The sequence below is a fragment of the Tyto alba genome, unplaced genomic scaffold (genome assembly GCF_018691265.1).
Source record: "Tyto alba isolate M040663 unplaced genomic scaffold, T.alba_DEE_v4.0 Super-Scaffold_6, whole genome shotgun sequence".
Taxonomy (NCBI): domain Eukaryota; kingdom Metazoa; phylum Chordata; class Aves; order Strigiformes; family Tytonidae; genus Tyto; species Tyto alba.
In genome coordinates, this window is record NW_024881327.1 from 26406086 (window position 1) to 26431468 (window position 25383).

Here is a 25383-nt window from a genome sequence, read left to right on the forward strand (position 1 = left end):
TGAGATACCGAGTGTGGACTAGATTTCTGGTTTTCAGATTGCTAACACTATTACAGATGAATCACACTTCAGAATATTTTTAATTGGTCAATAATCAACATAAACCGAGTGTGGTTCTGCAAGAGTAAGAAAAGGTCTAATTAAACTTCTAGGAGTGCAGAGAGTTACAGTAAGCTGTGACAGGACAATTCAAGACTGGAGGATCATGGTAGAAGCTTAAACATGATGATCCACCTAGTGCAGGGGGATCATTGATCCTTGCTGGCTGTGTGCTTTGCTTGGGGACAGCTGGATGTGCCCCATCAGCTCTGGAACCAGAAGTAGAACAGCGGTGTCCAGAAAATGCAACACTCCCATCTCGCCATGGGCAGACCTGGTCAGTCTGGGTGAAGCATCATCCTTGTGAGAAGGTGGTTTTCCCAGGAGCTGAATGACATGGCGCTGCACCGCAGCACAGCCTGAGCTTGGTCCAGGAGCTTGAGCTTGATGGTGCCTTCTGCTGTCTCCCTATAGCATAAAGATCACCATTAACTAATTTCAAGTCTCTACCTTCAGGTTTTTTTCAGTTATTGAGGTTGTTCTGCCCCAGTGAAAAGAGGAAATACTTGTGAAAGTAAACATGCCATATAGAATAACTTAATAGAATATTTCTAATCCTTTTGTGTACAAATAAAAATACTTTTTTTTTAAAAAAAAAAAAAAAAAAAAGGAAGGTCCTAAATAAGAGAAAAAGAAGACATTACGTCCCAGATAATGGAGGCAGTCATAATTTTTCACCTGAGGATGGTAAAAACTTCCTGGATAAAATGGCAGAGAAAATCACCATGATGTTGGGCAAGACTGTAATGGTGATGTTGCACATAATCTACAATAAGCAACATTTTACTTACCAGAGAAAAAGTGGTAATAAATTGTATGGGGAAGCACTGTCCTTTAATAGTTTTCATTGCTTGGAACCATAAACATTTTCTTACTCCATGATGATTCACTTCTGAGGTGACGTTTCCTGATGCCAAGCCCCATGGCTTGCTGGTTCTACCACCCGTTGCTGTCGGGAGGGTGGAAGCAATGCACATTGAGGCTGCTCGGATGGAAATGCTGAGTAGGACCAGGCTGCCCTCACGTACATGTCCTCTGCAGCACCCTCCGCGTTCGATGTGTCTTCTCATGACAGAAGGAAGGAGAAAGAGTGAAGGGTGTCCACCAAGCAGCGATGGCACAGGGAAAGGCTTTGAGAATGGCCTTCTGTTATTCAGTAGCGTGCTTCTATGCAAACTCTGTGGGACAGTGAGTCTTATTCCTAGCAGTCTACCCAGTCATCAGTCTTTCGTTCACGTTATGACTGACAACACTTGGAATTCAGGGACGGAGATGTTTATTAACCAGAGCACTTCTGAAGGAACAGCCTTTGGCCTATTCATTAGCTCTAATTAAACATGTTGTCATGCATTTTGCTTCTCAGCCTGAAAACGCTGAGATTCATGATTTTAGAAGAAGGGTCAGTTGCTTAGAGACATGTGTTTTGGCAATGATGCACCTGGCATTTCCAGCACAGAGGTGCCGCCATACTCATCAAGGAGCCAGCAGAGAGTGCAGGCAGTACATGGGTGTATTTCCAGGCAGGTAGGGAATAGCAAAAGCTTTATAAAAAATGGCAGTTTTATGTTAACGCTGGGGAACAGAAAGACCAGATCTGGACACCAACATGTGGGGTTTCTTATACAGGCTGAATCTCAGTAGAGAAGGGTTTCACTGCTGTTTTCCACCAAAGCAGATGGGGACATTCAATAATTAGGGCTACTTCTGTGATCCAAATCAGGTAAGAAAAAATGAACAAGCAGAATTCTGCTAATAAATAAATCTAATAAAGAGAGAGATATATAAATAAATAAATTTAATAAAGAGGAAACCCACTGCCCAGGAGGTGACAAGAGGTCTGTTTGTTTGAATCAGTATCTCCTCTACCATTCCTTGGTTTGTCTTCCTCCAGATACCTGCAGTTTATTGACTGACCTGGTTGAGAGCAGAGGAGGTAGCTGTGGCCCAAGGCTAAGATGTCGGGTACTTCTATGGCCAATCTCCTCACGGGAGCCCTGCCCTTGCGCTTTGGGTGGTTGTTAGTGTCATATCTTTACCTCAGCGTATGACTGTATTCTGCATTTTGAATTTGAATTCCAAGAGCTGACGTTGAAAGTTAGGCTACATGTGGTAACTCCCCACAACCACCACCTTTCTGCAGTGAAAGGGGAAACTTGTGCACATTCAGCATGGCAGACACTGAACAATGTGATCGTGCAACAGGAACACACACAACTACTGCCAGGTGACCCTTGCTGATGCTTCTCTGGCTGAGATTTTTCAGTGCCCTGGGTACCTCTCTCAGAGGGGAACATAAAACACAGGCATGTGCCTGAAGTTCAGTCGCAAACGTGCAGAGACAGTCTTTGTCAATGCACCATGTTAAGTACGATTTTCAGCTGAGACAACAGTTTAAAATAATCTAAAGCGAAGTGTTTGCCTTATTTCCATTTCTCTTGTGAAAATACGGTACGGTTTTTCAATGACAGCCAGCAGAAGATAACTGGTGACAAAGTCCTTTGTGCCCAAAGCTGCCCAAAGTTAGCAAAGAGAAGGCAGGTGAGCTGTCATGGGTTGGTTTTTACACATCCTTGTTGCATAGAGACAAAGCTTTGAAGAAAATAGATATATATTCAGCAGGAGAAGGTTAGCATGACTGGGAGTGGTGCTGTTGGTGCAGGTTTGTTTTCAAAATTCTCAATTTCTTCAGCTTAAAAATCAGGTGAAGCAAAAGGGAGGCGAAGTAGCAATCAGAAATTAGCTACAGAGGTCAGCATTTATGTCTCCAAACGCGCCATCATCTTATCAGGGAAAGGTAAGGACCAAGTTGGTCAGGAGCAAATGCGTCAAGAAAGCAGATAACTCACAGTTTCTCTGACTTGAGGTTTTTTTTTTTCAATTTCTTGACTTATTCCTAAACTTTTCTTTCACCCGTTTCACCAGTCCTTTGGCTAAAAGATTAAAAGTGGGGAAAATGAAGCCGTTCTTCTAGTTTCAAGATCTGCATGGAAGTGTGAGATGTCTCTGCTTCTCTGAGTGGTTTTGTACAAGACAGAACCAGAAAGGGAAAATTAATGAACCATTATGAATGCAGTCCTGATGAATTATAATTAATAGTGAATGAGGGAACGTAACACTGTGAAAGGTTCAATCAGATCTGATGTTGAATTTGAACATGGGAGAAAAAGCTGTAGGTGTGATTTTTCACAGTGTTTACATTCACAAATACATCCTCATATAATTCTTCCCTGTGTGGGAATTGTTCATTTTGATTACAGTCACAAGCTGGTATAAGGACTTCAGGACCAAAATTAGTATTTTTAACCTCCTGAAATGAAATGTGGTTATGGTAGGTGTCTCAGGGGTCTCCTCCTCTCCTCCACAGGATTCATTATGTGTCGTACACATCAGTGGAAGTACATCTATGTCTACTGATCATTTGAGAACCTATTAGCTTAGATATATTATTACATTTCTGTTGCAGTTACATGATTGTAATTGTGTGAGCACCCTGCAAATCACAGTCTGGGGGTCTGGAGCCATGGCGCCTCTGAGCTGTGCTTGCCCAGTCCCCTGCTAGTGAACAGCCTTGGGCTGCCTCAGATCAGCCTCATGGCAAAATAGCTGCTGTCAGTCCTTCAGACTTGGCTGATTGCTTGCATCTGCTAATGTCTTTGTTTCCTAAACCAAAAAAAAAAAAAAAAAAATAAAAAAAAAAATCCAGTTAATTTTGAAATTACATGTCCTCTTTTATTCTTAGACAGGCCCAATTTAATTAAAAAAAATCCCTATGCTTCTGCCATATGCTTGAAGTATAAATCATGTTATCCTTATCCTTTTGGCCACAATAAATAAGCAGGTGTTGAAACTTGACTACAAGATTATGAGTGTTTTTCATTATTTCTTTTTCCTGGAAACATTTAACAATTTATACTAAATGGAAATGACTACAGATTCCAGGCATTTTCTATCAGTTGTTGTTTCTTCAAGCCTGTGTTAAAAGCCGTGTTTTCACCAATGCATACAACTTTTTTGATTTGTTTTAAAGACAAAAAATGTTAATTCTTAAGTGCTTAAGAAACATTCTAGACCAACTGCACAAGCCATTCAATTGTTTTCTAATTAACATAGCACAATTATTTCTTAGTTTAAACCAGAGAGTTTAACACTAATTCAACAAGACACTTAAGCACCAGCCTAACTTCATCCCATCACACATTTTAAGTTGAATGTGTGTTTACATTTTCTGCTAAACTGAGGCCTCTGACAGCATCTTTTTTTATCTATTGCACATATTGTGAATTATTATCTGTTTTATGAATATCAGTTAATTCTACTTTAGGATGTTTTATCCCTCTATACATGCGCTCACGGCTTGTACTGCTGATCATTTTCTTGATTGACTAATACTTGCCATCTGCACTGCAGTGTGCTTTCTAGTTAATAAGTAGACAAGAAAGAGAGTAAAAATGAGCATTAATTGTATAATTTTGTGTTATTTGTAGTCAGGGATCTGCTGTGTCTGAGTAGTGGTCAACTGCAACACCCACGTACTTGGAGGAAGGAGTGGCTTGGCACATAGTGTCGTTTGTCCTTTGGAAACAAATAGTGCCCCATTGTTCCATCTTCCTGTAGTAGGGTTCCTTCTCTCCTCTTTAAGATCCTTTCCTCAGCCTCACTTGTTTCATTTTGCTGTTCTCTCAAAGTATGCTTTATGCAGTCTGTGTCTTGTCTCTTGTACAACACTAATTTCAATTTTAAAATTAACATAAAGTGGGATAATTAATGCAGCACTTTCTTTCTAACTTCCATTTTTATTGCTTAATACCATTCTTGCTGCCTGTGCTTTTTACTTGGTTGTCTTTTCTTGTTTATCTGCACATTATTAGATGTTGTGGCTGGGCTGTATTCTTACGTTCTCTGCAAAGCGCAGTGCACAGTTTCAGTGGATAATATAAGAATAGATGAACATAGGAAGACTTTTAAATCATTTAGATGAGTCAGTGTTATCTGCATTCATAAAGAAAAAGATCTTCTGTGGAGGTACTTTTTATAGAGTGTTATTCACACTGAGATGTGAAATATTCCCAAAACAAGAAGAGTTATCTTTTGAGACAGTACTCCAGCAGTGATTTCAAATGAAATGGTTTTGCAGCGGGTGATGAAAAATGTAAACAACCACATAAACCAAAGGTGAAGAGAGAAATTTGCCAAGACCTCTCCTGTTTCATTTCTGACTCCAAATGTAATACTGGTTTTGCATAGATATTTCCATGAGATTCATGAAGAGGACATGCCTCTACAAAATACTGCTTTCTTAATCTTACCAGAGACATAGTGCTTACTCCAAACAACATAATCACTCATGCTGTAGGCTAAACTATCATCTACCTTTTTATCTAGATGCAAAGCGTTCTAATGTCAAACTCTGGTAAGGTGACAGGCAATACAGCTTGCTTGTATACCAGAATTAAATTGTTCACTATTCATAGCTTCCAAAATTGACCCAGGCATCCCAAGCCCACCTGTACAACATTGTGCTTTACAGACAGACAGTTAGTTATACAAACGGCAGTTTTTCTGTCTGTATTCTGCAGAGGACTGTCTGAAACACATCGGGTCACTTGTCCAGTAGATGGTTACAGTGACTCACCGGACACGGGGATTTGTCTCCTGCAGGTCTGTTGTATGCACAGGATGGAACTGAATTGAGCTGGTGACACAAAATGGATGCTGTGCAGGGATTAAGCCACACATGCTCCTTGCCGTGATCACCGTTGGTTGTGATGGAAGGGCTTGAGAGGGCTGTGCTTTGGTGTAACTCCTCATCTGCCTGCAGAGTATGGACATCTGTGCCCTGTATACACCCCCTGCCTAGGTGGCACACGTGTGACCAGCTGAGGGATACACTCACGGCTTCTTTAGCACCCATTCACTGCCTGCTCCCCATTTCCCTCCCTGGCATGCAACGGGAAGCTAAGCCTCTTAGACTGGGGGAATGCAAGTCTGCAGCAGCTTTCCTGCAGCCCCAGCCAGCCCCTTGCTGGAGGTGTCCCCTGGTGAGGCCAGGACATGAGGGAGATGTAACCCTTCATTTACGTGCATGGTACCACTGACGGTAGCAGGGTGAAACAGCTCCAGTGAGGGCCGAGAGTTGTCATGGTGTAAACGCAGAAATTTTCAGTGTTCTACTTTCTCAGCCTTTTGCCCTTGGTCATGTACAACTTGCAATATGGTAGGTCGCCATCAAAGTAGAACTCCCAATTTCATTTTGGAGAATTGTGGCTGTTGCTTTCAATATTATGTGTTAAAAGGTTTTTCTTTATATTATGCTGTGAAGCCCTTTGCTATAAATATTTCTGTTCTTTTTATCTGGAAATTGTTATATTTATCCTCTCTTGCAGAATAGAACAGCTGTTCTGCCCTTACCCGGTTTTAGCTCCCCATTTCACCTCAGTGTCCAGTGTCAGAGTTCATTTCCAGCGAAAGAAGCATCAAGAACAAAAAAAAAAGTATAAAATGGTCCTTGCCCTGTATAACCCCTGGTCTCCAGCAGAGCATCACAAGCCATGTTTCTCTGTTTTTCACCATCGTTAACGTTTTCACACACCATAGGCAGCTGTGTGCTACATTTGGGGAGGCAGAGCATGTTGCAACTCTTGCACTACTGATGAAAGAAAGAGAGAAAGTCTTGTCCTTTCTGCCAGGTAGGAAATTCCTAATGCGTTGGCAGGTGCTTGGTAGTATAGAAAAAAGGGAACACTTCCTTCCCCCTCCTAATGCCTGTAGCCCCAGGGAGATGGGCTGCTTGACTTCCTCTTCTCATCAGCGTGTGCCCGGCAGGCCACAGTAAATCATCCTTGTCTGTTCCCTCAGCAAACCTGCTCTGAACTGAGCCTGGAATTAGGTTTTTATTTAGGCAATAGCAGCTGATGGAGCTGGCTGAGTCCACAGGGGTCCTGTGGGCATGCAGTACCAGGCAGCTCCTGAGCCTGTGCATGAGCTGCTGGGTGGTGATTTACAATATCATCCATCAACCACTTCGTGGCCGTAAACCTCCCAAATCTTGTTTGAAATTTAGCCACAAAATGTGAATATTCACCTTTTGTGTCATTAACATATACTGTGAATATATGTATCCTTGCTAGTGTCAGCAAAATGTGTTTTGAAAAAGGCAGCCCTGTAAGACACTTTACTGAAATTTGAATTTAAAATCACCAGGGGAATTACCATGAAACGTCCACTTACACTGGGCATTATTCTTGTTTACAGTCACTTTGCATAATTTATTTTTAAATGAATTATTAGTAAAAGTAGAACAGTAGGATTTCTCTTTCCTGGGGAGTTGGGATGCTAAAATAAGGTTGAAGATATTCTGGCTGGATTTCAGTGGGACTTCACATACAGTTAAGCACACCTAAATGCTTTCTGTAATCAGGATTTCAGAATTGAGCATGGTGCAGCCCAGTGTATTTTTCTTCTAAAACTGCATTTAAGCTATAAAGTCTAATGTCATAGATTAACTTTAGCACTTCAGAGACTTTATTGTTAGACATTTTTTGTTCTGTTATAATTGCACTGGGCATAGCATTTATTCTTTCATTTTTCTTCTGGTTGGGTAAGTGCAATGCTATCTGAATAGTAGGTATCTCAAAAATGGTGTGTCATTTGTCAGATTTTCATGCTCAAATTTCAAATATTACAGGAACTGGAAATCTATGATACTTTTGTTTATCTGACAGCTCCATTTCTTACTACCATGAACTTTGTAAACTTGTTACAGTGTATTTCTACCTACTGTTAGCATCAAAACTGTCATAGCGGTGTAGATTAATACAGGATTGGCATTTAGCTTTTCATACTAACTCTCCTGGAAAACAACCTTCTAATGTTTCAGCTAACACTTAATCCTTTTATAGTTTCATTTTAATTTTAGAAGGTAAGCTATGACATTTTTTTAAGAGAAACAAGGAAATTATTCTGAGCATATTTGTGAATTTAAAGCAAAAGGCACTTAAGGGATGTACCATAATTCTGTTAATTCATATAAGAGGGGCAAAATAAAATCGCAATTATTATCTGTTATTAAGTAGAGCCCACTGCATGCAGCCTAAGTGCCTATTATCCTTGTCAGTGTTCAGATGGCTCTTCACCTGTTGTATAGCGTAATGGATGAAGAGGCCTGTTTGAATAGATAATTATACGTACCACTAAAATGTCATTATTTTTGTCTTCCTCTTAAAAATATTGTTTTGCTTCAGTAGCTGATAAATAAATCACAACCATTAGTTTTAATTGTGATCTTATGTTTCTATACATTTATGTTACTGTATAAAGCTGCCTTCACCAATTTAAGGACACCATGAGTTCTGGTTTGTCTCAGAACTTAAATTGGGAAGGAAAATGTCCCTTGGACATTTCTCCGTTACCATCATTCTTAGATCCATCATTTGAAACAGTCTCATGCATTTTGAAAAATTCTAAGTAGAAAGTTGTTTCCAGAAGGAAGCATTTTCCAGTTATGTCTGCAAGCCTAACTCGGCAGTATGAGGAACATACAGTAAAATTAAACTGCGAGTGAAAAAAACATTGATAATACTCATTTCAATTGTCCAAGCTAAAAAAAAAAAACAAAAACAAAAAAAAAAAAAAACTGAAAGAAGTATTTCAGTTTATTGTTGTTTTAGAAGTATGATTCCTTGTAATCAACATAAAGGAGAAAAGTCTTATAAAAATAAGGACATTTACAGATCTTGCCATGTTATCCTGAGGTTCCCCTCTGAGGCTGAGTGGGTAGAGCATCTAGACTCCTGTGGACTTCCACATGAGCTTCCTCCCTGCTCTTCTGCCTCACAGTGCAGAGACAAACCAGGCCTTCAGGGTGTTTCTTTATAAAGGGCTTTAAACACAGTTGCTTAGGAACACTTTTCTTTGCATACAATTAACAGCCTTGTTTGAGCATAAGCAAGGCCGTAGCCTAAACAAAGGCTCGGGTGGTTTCTAACGCAATGACAGCTTGCAGATGCTTGGAGAAAGAAAGGAGGAAACAGGGCTATTGGGTACGTTAGAAAAGGCAGTGGCACGGTCCCATCCGTGTCCCACCACGCCGGCTGTTCCGAAGAAGGACAGCTGTACCATTTCAGTGTCCTTGGTTCTGGTGCACCCTGGACAAGAAGGCTTTGCCGTACTGGTAGAACTTGCTGCCTCGCCCACTGCTAGCTGGGCACGAACCTCGTCCCTCTTCCCCGCGTGTTGTTTGTCTTTCGCGTCGGTGGTGCCGCCTGGGGTGCCTTGCGGAGTCAGTGAGAGGCAGCAGGTCCGAGGGTGAAACTCCATAGCATCACAGAAAGGAGCTGGACGATGCGCGAATAGCAGGAAAGTCCTTGATGGGAGCAAAAATATATCCTTGCCAAAATGCAGCCACCAGTCTGAAGGCAAGAGGAGGTTAGCTGAGAATAAGTGGCAAAAGACTGAGGACATTTGATCATATAGGTCCTAGGGTGGTATGTTCATAAAGCTCTATATCATTTAGTGAAACCTGGAGTTTTACTCAGTTCTTGCAAGAACATTATTGGGAGGCCTTATTAGACTTACAGGGCATTTACCATAGCTTTATTAACATGTGTGGTTTTTTAATTAAGATATGGGCTACTTGAGGGAGCAACTGAATGGTTCCCTCATGAATTTGTTACATTAACTTCCTTCAGAAAGCACATCTGAGCCTAACTCAAATTCCTTCTGCAATTAATTTATGTAATTTATTCTAGTAAGTGCTATAGTTTTTCCCTGTAATTGTTCACTGAATTGACAGGTTTAATTTCATGTAACTTGAGAGCCTCCAGTACTGAGTTTGCAGTGCTTCATAAAAGTTGATATTACATGTTGTGCCATTGAATTTTGGCAAGAAGGCAGCAATAAAATATTCCCGTAAAATAGAAATGTCCAAGTGACAGATATTGAGGCCAAAATTTAAAAAAAAAAAAAAAAATTACTCTCCAAAGGTAGGTCTTAAATCCATATTTAATCACATAGGTAAGTGACCAGATTTTTACATGTGCAGCTTTAGAGCTTGAGATCCAGCAAAGTACCTAGCCATGCAGGCTATACATCCCTTGCATGCCAAAGAGCAGTTTCCAGAAGAGGTTAAAAGACTTGAGGGCAGCAACAAGTTTTCCAAACACACTGCTGGCTCTTGCCATCCTTCCCCGCTGAGCTCCAGAGCTCACAGGATGTGTCCCTATATAATACATGTCAGATATGTGCTGAACTGCCCATGGAGAAACACATGTGCAATCCCTAGATGCTCAGCACTGCTAAAGTTTGGAGTCTTATTTAAAAGCTGAAGTGGTGGTTCAGGATTCTAAATTTAGTTAGGCTTTAAAAAAATATCCTTGGCTTTTCTCTCAAATGGGAGATGTTTGTTGTGTTGAAAATAAACTACAAATTGCACCTTTGTCAGTTGCAATGCCCGCTTCCATGGTTTCCTTGGCCGTGGATCAGAGCCTCCCTCCTCTCATCACAGACACCATGTCGAGACTTTCTCTTGCGCTGCGTGCTGCTGGTGGCTGCCCCAGAGCGTCCCTGCACACTGCTGTGTTTTCATTCTTCATGTGCCAATCAGATCGTAAACGACATTTATAGAAACACAGAGATTACCTTCTCTGTTGTGTGGCTTTTCAGATAATCCCTTTGATTTATTCTGAAGTTTCAGACTTCAGCTGGAGCCCTACAGCAACCCTCCATGCGAACCTCTGGTTTCAAATAGGTTCAAATCAGATGTTGCTAATAATTGAGGGAGAAAAGCGTTCTGCTTTGATTTTTAACATCATATACATTTTCCCTCCCTTTGCTAATGGTTTTCCCAAATGCTGCTGTTCTTTGCTTTCCTCCTCCCCTCTGTTTACCTTCCTGCCTGCTAGCGTTCCCAGTCTATTTCTCTGTGCTGCGTGTGCTGGCGGAAGAGCTGATCAACACCAGGGCTGGGAAGCCCTGAGTTCCCGCTCTGGCTCTGATGCTAACCTCTTGGACACCTCGGAGCAGTTTCAGCCTCTTGTCCTCCGGTGCACAAATAACTTGCCTGTCCACGAGGCGGGCCGTGGGGTTGGAGTGGTTTCGCAGCAGTGGGGTCCAAGCTGAGTTCAGCCGCCCAGATGCAATGAAGGGCTGAGGCAGGACTGGGGCAAGGGGCCATTGCAGAAAGAGGGGAGGGAACAGGGAGGGTGAGAAAAGGTGTTGAATGGAGACAGCGGCTTAGAAATCTGCTGTGGGCACTGGTAGGGGATGGGGCAAGAACATCCTGAGGCTGTGGGTAGGGACAAGTTGTCTCTGCACCTCTGCGCGGCCCCTTCCCCAGCTGATGAGCTCCTGCCCCTGCGTGCCAGCAACACCAACACACTGCTTTGCCACGGCTTTAGCAAAATGGAACTGTTTTTTTTTTTTTTTGTAACTTTCATCTCTTTTTTTACTTTGTGCCTGTTTTCTTGGGATTTTAATTCACCTTTGAATTCCAACTACCGTTTTGAAAAATCTTTCATCTTCTTCCCTGTTTCTTTTAACCTTCTTTGCCTCCAATCCAACCAGTAGAACCCAAATCACTTGCTAATGTCAGAAAAGCCAGCCCTGTTTTGAACTCAGCCTGCTGTAATGTTGACTTGACCTTCAGCATTTCAAAGGTTGCCTGGAGGCTTGATCCCGGCTGGGAGCTGCCAGCAGCACAGACGCGGCTGCCCCAGCCCGCGCTGCGCTCGCCCTGGCTGGGGATGCGAGGACCGAGCGAGCGCAGAGCAGGACCCTCTCCATCCCTGGGGCAGAGACATGCCACATGCTGCGGGGAAGCTGTCACGGGCACCGCTGCCGTGTCTGTCCCCTCTGGACACTCTCTTCCCCAGGGCTGGGAGGCACACCTTTCTTCTCTAATCGCCCAAACTAAAATGGAGACAATTTTGATTTTTCACCTTCTGCTGATGTTGCTTTTGGGAAGTGACAGATGTCTTGCATTCTGCCCCATCCTTCCACATCCCACAGTGTCACACTCACTCACCAGCTTCCCTTTTAGATGCAGCAGAGTGCACAATTTAATACAAATCAGATCTAAGAATAAAGATTCAAATGCATGGCAGAATCCCATGGGGAAGAAAGGTGAGAGGAGAATCACACAAATTTCATCCTCGTTCTGGTTTTACACTTTTTTTTCCCTTGCAAAACACAGCCGTGGTCTGTGTAACCATATGCATTCTTACCTACTTTTTCATAACAATTTTAATGCACGAGTATATCAAAACTATTATCAAACATATGGCAGTGGATATACATATGTATGCTTTTAGATTAATCTGCTAGAAAAAGAAGCCCCCCCCATTGCTATGCTATCATCTAAAGTGTAAAAATAGAAGATTTTCATTGGTTTAATATCATAGTGCTGTATTTTGAGTTCTGACCCTCAAGGCACCCTATATCTCTGTTCTTCCTCTGTCTTTCAGTGACAGACAAATTAACTCTGCATATCTAGAAAATAGCTTGCATAATGCAATCCTGATGCTGGATTTTCTCTTCTTCAAAGTACCAGTATTCTGGTTTAGCCCATACTTCAGTCTGTGCTTCTAAAACAGCTTGGTTACTCTGCCAGCCCCATTCCAGTGTTTATACTGGTTTATTTATGTAAATGAGCTATAGAGAGAGCCTAAGGTAGAGAGAGCCTAAGGTAGAGAGAGCCCAAGTTAATACCAGTAAACAGGGTAAACTGGTGGACTTTCAGCTTTCCTAAATTTTTAACTTTATAAGAATCATAGACTTTCAGTGATGTCTCAGAAATATCAAAGACCTTCACACAATGTTAATAATTATCATACTGCTTTAGAGAAAGAATAGGTTTGTTTATAACATCTGGACCATGTACCAAAAGAGACAAAGCACAATTAAAATTTTTCTGATACACAGGTCTGAAATGCTCATTTGTTGCATTCAGGGAGGGAACAATCACTCACATGGCACTCCATAATTATAGATCTCATGGGTTCACAGTGTCTGTGTCCCTTTTGTAAAGTATCTTCCTTCTGATTTCAGAAATCAGTAGAAAAACTGGTCCAGTTTGGTTTCAGGGTGTAAGAAACTATGAACTAAGGGTATTGTTTATTGAAATTTATGTTAAGCTCAATGTAAAGGTTAGGCGGCAAAAGACAAAAAAACTGCTTATGCAAATAGCTGCCAGACACCACTTGTGTGAGACAAGATGACTGCGTGAGATAAGATAACCGCAATTGCTTACACAAACCAGATACTTGTGCAAGCAGAAGGGGGTACTGATCAAAGACAACCACGAATGTAAAAATGTATAAAAAGGAACTGTTTGAACTGATCAGTACGGCAGTTGGCGGAGCGCAGACTCCCCTGTCGTCCAGCGCTGTCTTTGCTCATATTCTACTTGCTATAATTAATAAAATTATAATTGGATTATGATCCATTGTGGTCTCAATTTATAACAATTTCATGGTGCCGTGACTCGGATAAGGAACGGTGGGCTTCTGTCCTCCGGGGAGGCGCCCCGCGGCAATCCGCGGCCCCGCGATTGATAGCCCACCCCATCCTTACCGACGAACCTAAATTCTAGAATAATGAGCAAAGGAGAAACCGGTAAAATCCCATAAAAATTCTGTGCACGGGAGTCCGGACGAAGACGCAGGATGCGTAAGTATATTGCGAATTTGTTCGCGGGTTTACCGTTCGGGCGGGATTGGGTTTCCTGGATTATAACGAATGAGAGGTTCGATATACTGAACCAAGCGAGTGCGGACCCTTAAGTACTGCGTTTCCCATCTCCCGCGAGGGACTGGGCCAGGAACAAGGGGAGCAAGTGAGTGTGTGTTTGTGGATAATCCAGAAGATGGGGGCGAAGGGCAGCAAGCCTTCGACTCCCATGGGAAGGGTACCCACTGTACCTAAGAATACCCCTCTGGCATATGTCTTAGACAATTGGAGATATTTCCCTGGAACACTAGGGAAAGATAAGCAGAAAATGATAGAATATTGTACTAAGATATGGGGAGGGAAGAAGATTTCTAAAAATGTCTTTTGGCCAGTCTGCGGGTCAGAAGAAGATTGGATAAATGCAACAATTAAATCTCTGGGTTAATAATAAAAAAACCCCTTAACCCAGAAGAAAGTCAGTATGCGGGAGTGTGGCTAAAAAGACCGGGAGCTAGACTTTACCCGCTGAATGAAATAAAAACTAAACAAAAGAAAAAGAAGGAAGGGTTAGACGAAACCCTTCTAACCCCCCCTCCTTACATTTCCCCTCCTGCTCCCACAGCCCCTCCAGAGGTCCCCAGAGCGCCCACTCCCCCACCGGAGTCGGAACAAGAGTCTCCCCCTCCTCCTAGACGTGTAACTAGAAGCCAAAAAGGGGCAGCTCAGATGTACCCCCTAAGGGAAATACCCATGGGGGGACCTCAACCCGTGATCGGATATATTTCCGTACCCCTAAACTCGGCTGACCTATGAGATTTTAAAAGAACCGAGATGGGAAACTTAATTGAGGACCCACTCGGAGTGGCAGAAAGATTAAATCAATTTTTTGGACCAAACCTTTATACTTGGGATGAGATGCAATCTATCCTTGGTCAATTATTTACTACCGAGGAAAGAGATATGATTAGACGAGCAGGAATGAGACTGTGGGATGCTCAACATGCCCAGGGACCTCAAGCGGATATTAAATGGCCACTCCAAAGACCTAATAGGGATAATCAGGATCCGGTGCATAGAACTCATATGCAGGACCTGAGAACTATAGTAATTCAGGGAATTAGAGAAGCAGTACCCTGTGGCCAGAATATTAATAAAGCATTTAATGAAATGCAAAAGAAAGATGAGAGCCCTACTGAGTGGCTGGAACGACTGAGGAAAGCCCTTCAGCTGTATTCTGGGATAAATCCAGACGACCCTTTAGGGCAAGCACTCCTCAAAACTCAGTTTGTGGCAAAATCATGGGAAGATATCAGAAAGTCTATGTAAGGCGAGAGAAAGAGAGCAGCAAGTGACAAGTAAAAATGATGGTAGCAGCGGTCAGAGAGGACCATAAAGGACGAACTGGTGAACACAGATCTGCTGGAATGAAACAAGGGAACGTAGTAGTAAAGAAGGAACAGAGATGTTGTTTTTATTGTGGAAAGAAGGGACATATAAAGAAGAATTGCAGAGAAAGGATCAGGGATGAGGAAATATTGAAAACGGAATAGGAGAGCCAGGGGCTCTATATCTTAGGGGACCGGAGTCATCATGAGCCCTTGATAAAATTAAAAATAGGTCCCCATAAACAAGAGTTCACCTTTTTAGTAGACACTGGGGCTGAAAAATCGACTATTAAACAAATACCTGAGGGATGTAAAATTTCCTCGGAAAAAAGTACAAGTAATTGGGGCAAAAGGAGAACCATTTAAAGTAAACAAAATCAAAAATGTGGTATTCGAAACTGAAAATAAATTTGGAATGGGTGAACTCTTGCTCGTCCCTGAAGCAGAATTTAATCTGCTAGGACGAGATTAATTGTTGAATTACAATTAGAAATTAAAGTGAAAAATCAAGAGCTAACAGTGTCTACTTATCCTTTGACCGTGGATGAGCAAAAACAAATTAACCCCGATGTCTGGAACTCTCCGGACACAATTAGTAGACTGGAAATCCCACCGATTAAAATCCAAGTTTCTGAACCCCACATACCTGTGAGGGTAAAGCAATATCCCATTTCCTTAGACGGACGGAGAGGATTAAAACCAGAAATTGATCGATTATTAGCACAAGGAATCTTAGAGCCTTGTATGTCACCCTTTAACACCCCCATTCTGCCTGGGAAATATCGGCTCGTACATGATTTAAGGGAAATCGTTTAAGGGAGCACGGGGCGGCTAGGGTTAATCCCTTGCGGGGAAGTCCCAGCGGCAGGAATTCAAGGGGGGATGGGATTTGTGGATGTGCCGCTCACTAATGTAAAAGTGAGGGCGTATAAGAATGAATTTAGGAGGTTATTAGAGGACCCTGTGGGGCTGTCAGAGAAGACTGATCAATTTTTGGGACCCAGTATATATATACATGGGAGGAGATGCAGTCGATTACGGGAATTTTTTTTTTCTCTCCTGAAGAAAGACAGATGATCAGAACGGTTGGAATGTGGATATGGGAGAGAGAAAATCAGCAGGGGATACCCGGGGAAAGGAAACTCCCTGTAACCCCTCTGCAGTGGAATCAGAATGAACAAGAGCGGAGGAGAGATATGAGTGACTCTAGGTCATTATAATAAGAGTCTGGAGGAACTCCTGAGAGAAGCACAGAAAGTAGATATTAGGAAGGATGAAGAAGAGGCTAAAACTAAAGCTAAAACTATGATAACTGCACAAGAAGCTGTTAGAAAAAAAAAAACACAAGGAATCTCAGACGGGAAATCACAAATTTGAAACAGGCAAGGGAATGAAAGGGAAGGCGGAACCAAGAGGCATCACTGGCTAGGGAAATCACAAGGGAATGTTTTCATTGTGGGAAGGGGGGGCATTATAAACAAGAATGCCCCCAGAGAATACGGGACCTGTTGGTGTTTGAAGTAACCCAACAGGATGAGGGTGGTAATCACTAGGGGTGTCAGGGACTCTACCTCCTGGGGGATATACCAACAGAAGAGCCCTTGATAAATTTGAAATTAAGACCCCAGGAGGAAGATTATGTAAAAGATACAACTTGGGCTGTAGGGGCTAAAGGTGAAGGGGTTTTTTGGTCCCAGTTATAAAGAATGTGTTAATACAAGGGGAAGATCAATATGCTGTTAATGATTTGTTGTTAATGCCAGGGGTAGGATGTAATTTGCTAGGTAGAGATTTACAAGTGCAATTAGGAATAGGTGTGGTGCTGGGTGAAGGAAAACTAGTGGTTAAATTACTAGAATTATGGGAGGAGAATCAGGGAGGATATTTAGGAACCAGAGCATAACTGTTTGGATTTTATAAATTATCAAACGAAAATAAGAGAAGATCCGTTAAATAAACCTTTGCCCTATAGAGAAAAACTATTTATTGATGGGTCCTCTCGATGCCTAGAAGGAAAAATATTGGGTTATGTAATTATCGAGAGGCAGAAGATGGAAGTGTTTGAAAAGGGGAAATTACCTGCTGGGTGGTCAGCACAAGTCTGTGAACTCTATGCCCTAAAACAGACATTGGTATATTGAGAGATAAGGAAGGGACAGTGTACACAGACTCAAAGTATGCATTTGGAGTGGTCCACACATTTGGAAAAATATGGGAAGAAAGAGGGCTTATAAATACAAAAGGGAAGGAGCTAGTACACGAGCGGCTGATCAGAGAAGTTTTAGAAGCCCTGAAGCTCCCCACAGAAATTGCAATTGTGCATGTGAAAGGACATCAGAGGGGAGCATCAATGGAAATAAGGGGGAATAATTTAGCAGATTAAGTAGCCAGAGAAGCAGCTACAGAATCATCACTGGTAGTTTTATTGGTAATAATACCAGGGGATTATGAGAATTTAGCCCCAAATTTCACAGAACAAGAAAAGGATATACTTAAAAATAAGGGGGGAAAAGATTCAGAAGGAAAATGGACTTTAGCAGATGGAAGGCAGATGTTAAACAAAACAAGATCATGAGAAATTCAGATCATGAGAAATTCTGTCATTAATACATTAGAAAATACATTGGGGAACACAATCACTTTGTGATCATTTTCTTAGACAATATGGGTGTATAGGAATATATATATGGTGGCTAAACAACTAGTTGATCGATGTTTGATTTGTTAAAAAGTGAACAAAAAGGTAATGAGATAAAAAAAAAAAAAAAAAAAAAAAAAAAAAGGGTGGCTGGGGAATAGGAGCTAGCCATACAAAGCCTCCAGGTAGACTTAACAGAGCTACCTTAAATACAAAGGTGGAAGTATTTGTTGGTATTAGTGGCTCACTTAACTCATTGGGTGGAAGCAATCCCCCACACCAAGGGCAATGGCAAGCATGGTATCCAAGGTGTTACTGGAAAACATTATCCCCAGATATGGATTAATAGAAAGAATAGACTTGGGCGGAGGAACATATTTCATTTTAAAAAAATTATACAACAGCTATCTGAAGCCTTAGGGATCGAATGGGCATGGCACACCCCATGGCATCCTCGGAGTTCTGGAAGAGGAGAAAGAATGAATCAAACTTCAAAACAAACCTTGACTAAATTAATGATTGAGACTCAGATGTCTTGGATTAAATGCCTGCCGTTGGCCTTATTAAGGATCAATACTCAGCCACGAACAGACCTGGGAATTTCTCCCTATGAAATGATGTTTGGATTACTATGTATGAGTAATGACAGGGATATTGTCATCCCTGAAGTAGGAGATCAGTATGTAAGAAAGTATGTAATAAGAATTGGTAACACTTTAATGAAACTAAGAAAGAAAGGACTTCTGCCTCAAATACCACCATTGGCTTTTAAATATCCACAATGTAAAACCAGGTGATTGGGTATTGATAAAAGTGTGGAAAGATTAATCATTAACTCCCGAGTGGGAAGGTCCATTTCAGGTGCTGCTGATCACCGAGACAGCGATCCGAATAAAAGAAAAGGGGTGGACTCTTGCCTCCTGAGGAAAAGGACTGGTGGAAAAGCCTCAGGAGTGGACTGTGGTACCATCAACTGATCGACTACAAGTCACCCTCAAAGGACTAAGTAAATTCATCAGGAGGGGATTGAATGACTCTTAACCAGTGGTTTGACTGGGTTTTTGACTGGGTTCAGAGGTAACACTGTGAAAATTTACTTATTCATTTACTTACTTGCTGTATAAGGAAACAAAAACAAAAAAAAAAAAAACAGACAAAACCAAACAAAAAAACTGTCAGGGAAAAGCTGGCGTTTACCTAGCATTAACTGACAGACATGTTACAGAGTGGCTTTTGGTAACAGATTATGAGCATTTTGGATTCAATTAGGCATTGCTAGAAAATCAACCTAATAGGGTAATACCTTGTCTCGAGTGTATGTATGGATGTCATGAAGCGTGGGTTTTGTGTGAATGTGAAATGTGTTACCGGATGTGGTATTTCTTGCAGATGGAGAAAATTGTCTTATAACTGTATAGGGAAGGGGCATGAACTGTAACCTTGATTTACGGGGAAAAAGAGGTTAGTCCCCAGAATTTGTGATGTCCCTGAGAGCTGATGGGAGGACACTATCGGAAAGCGCCAAAATTTTGCTTTGCTTAGAAACAAAGGAAGTGGCTACAAAGGAGCTGCACTTGAATTGACTAACTCTTAACACACGGATTTGTTAAACAGTAGAGGGCAAGACCGGGTTAACCTCTGTGCTCGCCACCAAGAAGACCTTTTTCTCAGCTGTGGGCTGCAACCCCATAGGCATGAGAGGTGGGAGTATATGTTATATCGGACCTCTGCTAATCATCCTGGTATGGTTTGCTTTAATAGTGGCAAATTTGTGCAGCAAGTGCTTTACTGTTATGTCCAACATCAGAGTGGCTTTGCTTTCCCAAAGACAGAAGGGTGGATGGAGATATTTTAGTGGGAAGAAGAGAACCCAAGTAAAAGATGTGACAGAAGTAAAACAGTCAGTACCAAAACCGCCGAAAAGACCTATAGCAGAATTTTCAACATGGTTAACCAAAGGAGATGGTGGTTTACATAAGCAGATACAACTACATGCGTACTTGAAAGAGGAACATTTACAAGGGCAAAAGATATGTAGTAAAAAGGCAAACAAAGTGAGGGCTACCAACATCAAGGCTGCACAATAAATTGCTGCCCATGCATAAGCACGCTCCATTGTTTTCGCGGTATCGGAGGTACAAGAGTGAGAGCGCGAGTGGCGAACCTGCCTGGTCTGTAGGGATCAGGAGTCAGGGTCCACATACGCAGCAGGAAAATGGATTTCCACGCCCCCAGTCCAAAGCGCATGTGTTGCTGGAGGGTCTCGAAAGTTCGGCTATACCCGGATGGCAAAAACAACTGCCAGGCCCGCCCAGATCTAGGCAGCACAGGCATTCTGGGTGGAAGAGAAACTTCCGCTCATTGCGCACTTGGACCTTCCTCGGTCAAGCCGCTAGCCTGGGGCTGGACTATCCCACTAATCTTACTGATCCCACTGGATTGCAATCTTGGGAAGATGGGAGTAGGGGACGATCCCGTGTGCGCCGGCCTGCTGTTGGGATTTTTCATTATATTGGTGGTGACTGTCGTTGCCATCGCGGTATGCGAGGGAATGTCTCGTGGCTGGTGTCGGAGATCACCTCCTCCCCCCAATCCTCCAAGATCACGAAGACAACTAAGACGCCCTCGAAACCTTGATGAGGTGATGGAAACAGACTTATAGTTCAAAGAAGAAAATGTTGTTGATCAGAGGAGTTACCGCGCGGCGTGTGACTGATGTTCTTGGACTCTTTCTATCTTTCTATCGCTATCGCCCCGTGAGTAAGGGTAACAAGACATCGAAGGACAACATCCAAAGGACAGTGCTGATATCTTTGGTTCTTACTTTTTCTCTTTCTGATTGTGTCGCGTGGGACTTTGCAGGATTGTTATACAGTTAATTATTTCAGGTTCTTGTTTGCTAATAAATTGTTGATTATTGTTTACAGAGTGTCTGATAGTACGGTTGACTGTGCAGTTCGGCACACAGCTCGAATGTGCTTAACACCAACAGGTGAAACAGTAGTAGCAAATTGCATGTTGGTCACAACTTGTTGGATTAACTGAACAAAGCAAGGAATAAATAACACACGGCAAAAACATTAAGGCGACAACTGCACATAGCAGATAGAATAAGAGCTGTTTTACCTATGGTGCTCTGAAAACACCCTCAATGTTAGACTCAGAATGGTGGGATGATCTATTAGGAGCTTCCTGGTGGAAAAGATTGTTGTGAATGCGTTATGCCACGTGAAAACTATGATTGTAATTGTAAGGTATTATCTTGAGAGTGTTATGATAAATGTTGGAATTGTGGAAAAAGGTTTGTTTGCAGTGACGAAAATGAAAGTAGCATCTAATAAACAATAATAGGATAAAAGAAAAAGGGGGGATTGTAAGAAACTATGAACTAAGGGTATTGTTTATTGAAATTTATGTTAAGCTCAATGTAAAGGTTAGGCGGCAAAAGACAAAAAAACTGCTTATGCAAATAGCTGCCAGACACCACTTGTGTGAGACAAGATGACTGCGTGAGATAAGATAACCGCAATTGCTTACACAAACCAGATACTTGTGCAAGCAGAAGGGGGTACTGATCAAAGACAACCACGAATGTAAAAATGTATAAAAAGGAACTGTTTGAACTGATCAGTACGGCAGTTGGCGGAGCGCAGACTCCCCTGTCGTCCAGCGCTGTCTTTGCTCATATTCTACTTGCTATAATTAATAAAATTATAATTGGATTATGATCCATTGTGGTCTCAATTTATAACAAGGGTCACTCCGGACTGTAGAGAAGAGCATCTCCATTATCCTCTTTTCAAGCTTCTTGTGAAAATGGATTAGTTCTGGTACTAACGGTTATGCAGGTGTGTAGCTTAAGAGGAGATGTGCTCTCTCTGGTGAAAAAGTTCAAAAATAAGTCAAAAATAAGGACTGGTAGTCTCATCCTGTTAGGCAATGAAGGCAGCTCCTGACGGTCTCACTCTCCTCAAATTCAGCACGAGTGGATGGAAGCAGAACAGAAGCAATATCAATGAGGTCGGGCATCGCTTACTGCAGAGCTAGGTTGTGTTCTTCCTGAGATACCATCAAGATCTCAGATACATGCTTTAAAATCTTTAGTCCCATGCTGGTTAACAGTGATTTTCTTTTTTCCACAACTGGGATTCTTCAAGTCTGACAGGAAATCCCCAAATTTCATTTAAACACCTTTTCTCATATATAATAGGGCTTGGGATTCCAAGGAATTCATTCAGCACACTCTCCTAATGCAATTTAACTTCCTGTGAAAAAAACAGTAATGGGAAGAGTTGTTTTAATTAGCACATGAGCTGTGCAGCAGCTAATGTATTCCACCTCTTCATTGTTGTAAAAGGAGCAGATTTCTTGGTAGCATGAAGCCAGCAGAGAAGAGGGATTGTGTTCTGCTCTCCATATGCGCACACAGCCCCATTCACGGAGAAGGTGTGAACGGGAGGTGATTTGTAGCTGCCTACCATTTGTACAACACAAGCTTCTGTTGTTCTGCAGGCTGGAGAGAAACCTGGCCCCCCCCTTCAAACCTACTGCAGTGTGAAAGGTAGGCAGCAGCCTTCAGAGAACCTGAGATTTTGTTATTAATTTCAACAGTAAAGGATTGCAAAGAAAACTTACTTTTTATTTTTCATTTTAAAAAAGAAGAACTGGATGTCAGGCTGGAAAAAGAGAGCCATGACCTCCCCAGACATGTGATATTTCTTGATCAAAAGTCCCAAGGAAGCCACATTTTAGAGAAACCTTTGAAAGTACATCTCCTTTCCCTCCATCTGCTCAGACTTAAACTGGCGCCGGACCAGAGCTTCAACTCCCAGCGCCCACTGGCTCCCAAAGTGGGTCCAGCACCTCACTCTGCCACGGAGACTGGAAGCACTCATTGAGTGCCTGCTCCAGTGCCCCTCAAGATGGGCTCCAGTTGAACACAGAGGATGAGGAGCTCCTGGCCTACAGCCCGGCGCACCAAGGCTCCTGCGCCTCTCGTCTTGGTTCAGGTGACGGTGATGAAGCGATGGGGCGTGTTAAACAGATAGATGATGAGGGTGGATGATTTCATGGCCTCCGCCAGCCCACAAGTGTGTCAGCACAAGCTGTGAAGGAAAGCCCAAGCTCCAGACAGCATTTCCCTGGCAATGAGGTTCGAGCGGTGAGTGATGTTAGAGGCTGTGCTTTGCCAAGAAATTGCTCAAGAGAAGATTGACCCACTAACAAAAAGCAAAGTGGGATGGGCCGGGCCAGGCAAGGTGAGGAGCATCTCAGGGGCTTCCAGCTGCAAAGCCATCTGGACCGTGTCCACTGGAAAATGCCATGCAGTTCCAGAAGTGGAAAGTGACAAACTGGTTTGAAACTTCTTGGTCAAAAGGCTCTTGTTAAAATAAAAAAGAAAGGGAAAGAGAAGGGGTGCCAACAGGAGAAGGAAACTAGTATTTGTTTTCATGAGAAAAATAACTGTAGGGCCAAAACAAAAAGCTTTTAAAAATAGTCCAAGAAAATAAACAATTAAGGAAAAAAGAAGAGTGTGCAAAGCAAAGCAAACCTGATGTGATTTTTACCTTGCCTGAACTTGTTCAACATGGGGTACTTGCATTCACTAGAGAAAGGAAACACTGCAGAGGTGGCTTGGCCAAAAACAATGGCTTTTGCTGATAAAGGGCTGAAGAGAAGACAAAGAAAATATCACTATTTACATTAGCTAGGAGCTGCTTATCTCTCCTGTGGCTAAAACAGAGAAAGCTTGTCTCTCAGAACAAAAATCTGGTAATGCAATAATGAGATATGGCTCTTCATTTTAATTTTGCAAAACGCTTTATAAATGTCAACTATTAAATACGCACAGCCTCAGTTGGGAGCTAAGAGGGACTGCCCTGTTTTCTCATTCCTGTTTTCCCATGACCACAGTGAAAGCACACTGACAATACAAGATCTCTGAGTATTTCGCCTGTGCTAGTGATAAATATAAACCACAATTTGTTACCTCAGACTTTACTTACTGATCTCATCTGCCCAAGAGATATTCAGTTTCACTTTTTTCAGCTGTTGGACACCATTCCCTTGCACATAAACTGGCACAAGATCACTTGCAGCAGCTATCTCTCTGATTTCAAGAGCATCAGTGGAGTGGGGTAATGAGCTGCAGAGTGGCGTTTGTGTTTAGGGCTTTCACTGACAACACACGGGCTCCTCAGCCAAACGAAAACCTAAGCTTTGGTCAGTTAGAGTATCAGAGCATGCAGATCTTGCACATCCGTAACAACAAAAATATTTCTGGAAGTTATTTTGCACTCTTTTAAAAACAAATATTATTAATTTCAAGAACCCTGTCCAAAAATATATGAGTGCCTGCCTTAGAATTGCAACATGAGAGTCACCGAGGGCCGGTTTGTGTTTACTTCATTGCTTTTTGGGCTTGTAATGGCACAAATCCTCAGCAGCTTGGTTTGATGTAGCTCTGCAGAAGTACAGTCATATTATCTGTTCTGCTGCACCATCTGGGGATCCAACTTGGAGCCTTTCAACAAATAATGTTCAGACAGGTGAAAGCTCGGTGTCTAATCACCATCTTGTAGGAATAGTTTCAGACCTTTGTAAGTGTGTGCGTATGTGTCTGTATTATATAGATATTCTGCCGTACAGAGTGCAAAGATGTGAAAGAGTGATCTGGATTAGCTCTTACAAGTTCCCTGTAAATTTGGCAAGTACCGCCTTTGTTTGTTCAGAGAAAGTTTGTTCAGAGTCCCCCCACCCTAAAAATCCAGGTGCCTTCACGACAGTTTGGTTGTCTGTTTTCAGTTCCAGGCTCCGCTGGTGCAGCACGATGCAAGCCAGCGGGTGCTGGGACTTGCAGGGACACCCCGTCCTCTCAGCAGGAATCTGCCCAGGCATGGAGGTTTGCCAGTGCAGGACCGAGTGTGGGACTGGGGGGTGGACACACAAACCTCTACAGCAGCATCCCCCGGAGAAGACACTGGCGATAAGCAGGAGTGTGTGTTTGTGTGTGCGTGTGGCAAGAAGGGTTGTTTTGTGATGGATCTTCTGCCACAGGAACGAGGAGTCAAGCAAGAAGGGAAGCAGGCAGAAATGTCAAAAGGTGTAGAGCTGTGTTGACAGGGCAGTACGAATACCAGGTGACCCAGTTATCTCTCACTTGGCTAATTCTCATCAGCAGGTCAGCTGAGAAAGCATTTTTTCAGTGCTTGTGTACAATATAGGTTCTGCAGTGAAGAGGATGGAGCCAAGGCTAAGAATTTCTCCTTGCCAAGGCACTGCCTGGGCACCTGGAGGGACTTTTACATGGCCCTGAAAATGGAGTTTGGCCTCAGTGGAAGATAAGCATTATATCTTAGCAGAAGTGCTTTGGAAGAATACATTAAAAGTGTTAACTGTGCCACTTTGAAGGATAAGGACTTTTTTATGGTAATACAGCTCTTTCCAATGTGTAGCTATCATTTCTGCTGTATTTAGCACAGACTGTTCCCATTTTTCTTGTCGCAAAGGTAGGAAATGCGTTTGGAGTCAGCAAGCTGCCAGCTGGGGCCCAGGTCCAATGCCTGAGGAGCAATTACCCTCTTCATGGTTGTTTTGCCC

The 25383-nt window shown here is 42.4% G+C and overlaps 1 protein-coding gene across 1 annotated transcript in view; it reads left to right on the forward strand.

Annotated features, from left to right (window-relative positions):
- Positions 1 to 25383, forward strand: part of SCFD2 (sec1 family domain containing 2) — a gene marked incomplete at its 5' end in the record, with an annotated part of 210800 nt that overhangs the window by 171136 nt on the left and 14281 nt on the right. The gene's annotated exons all lie outside the window — the stretch shown is intronic.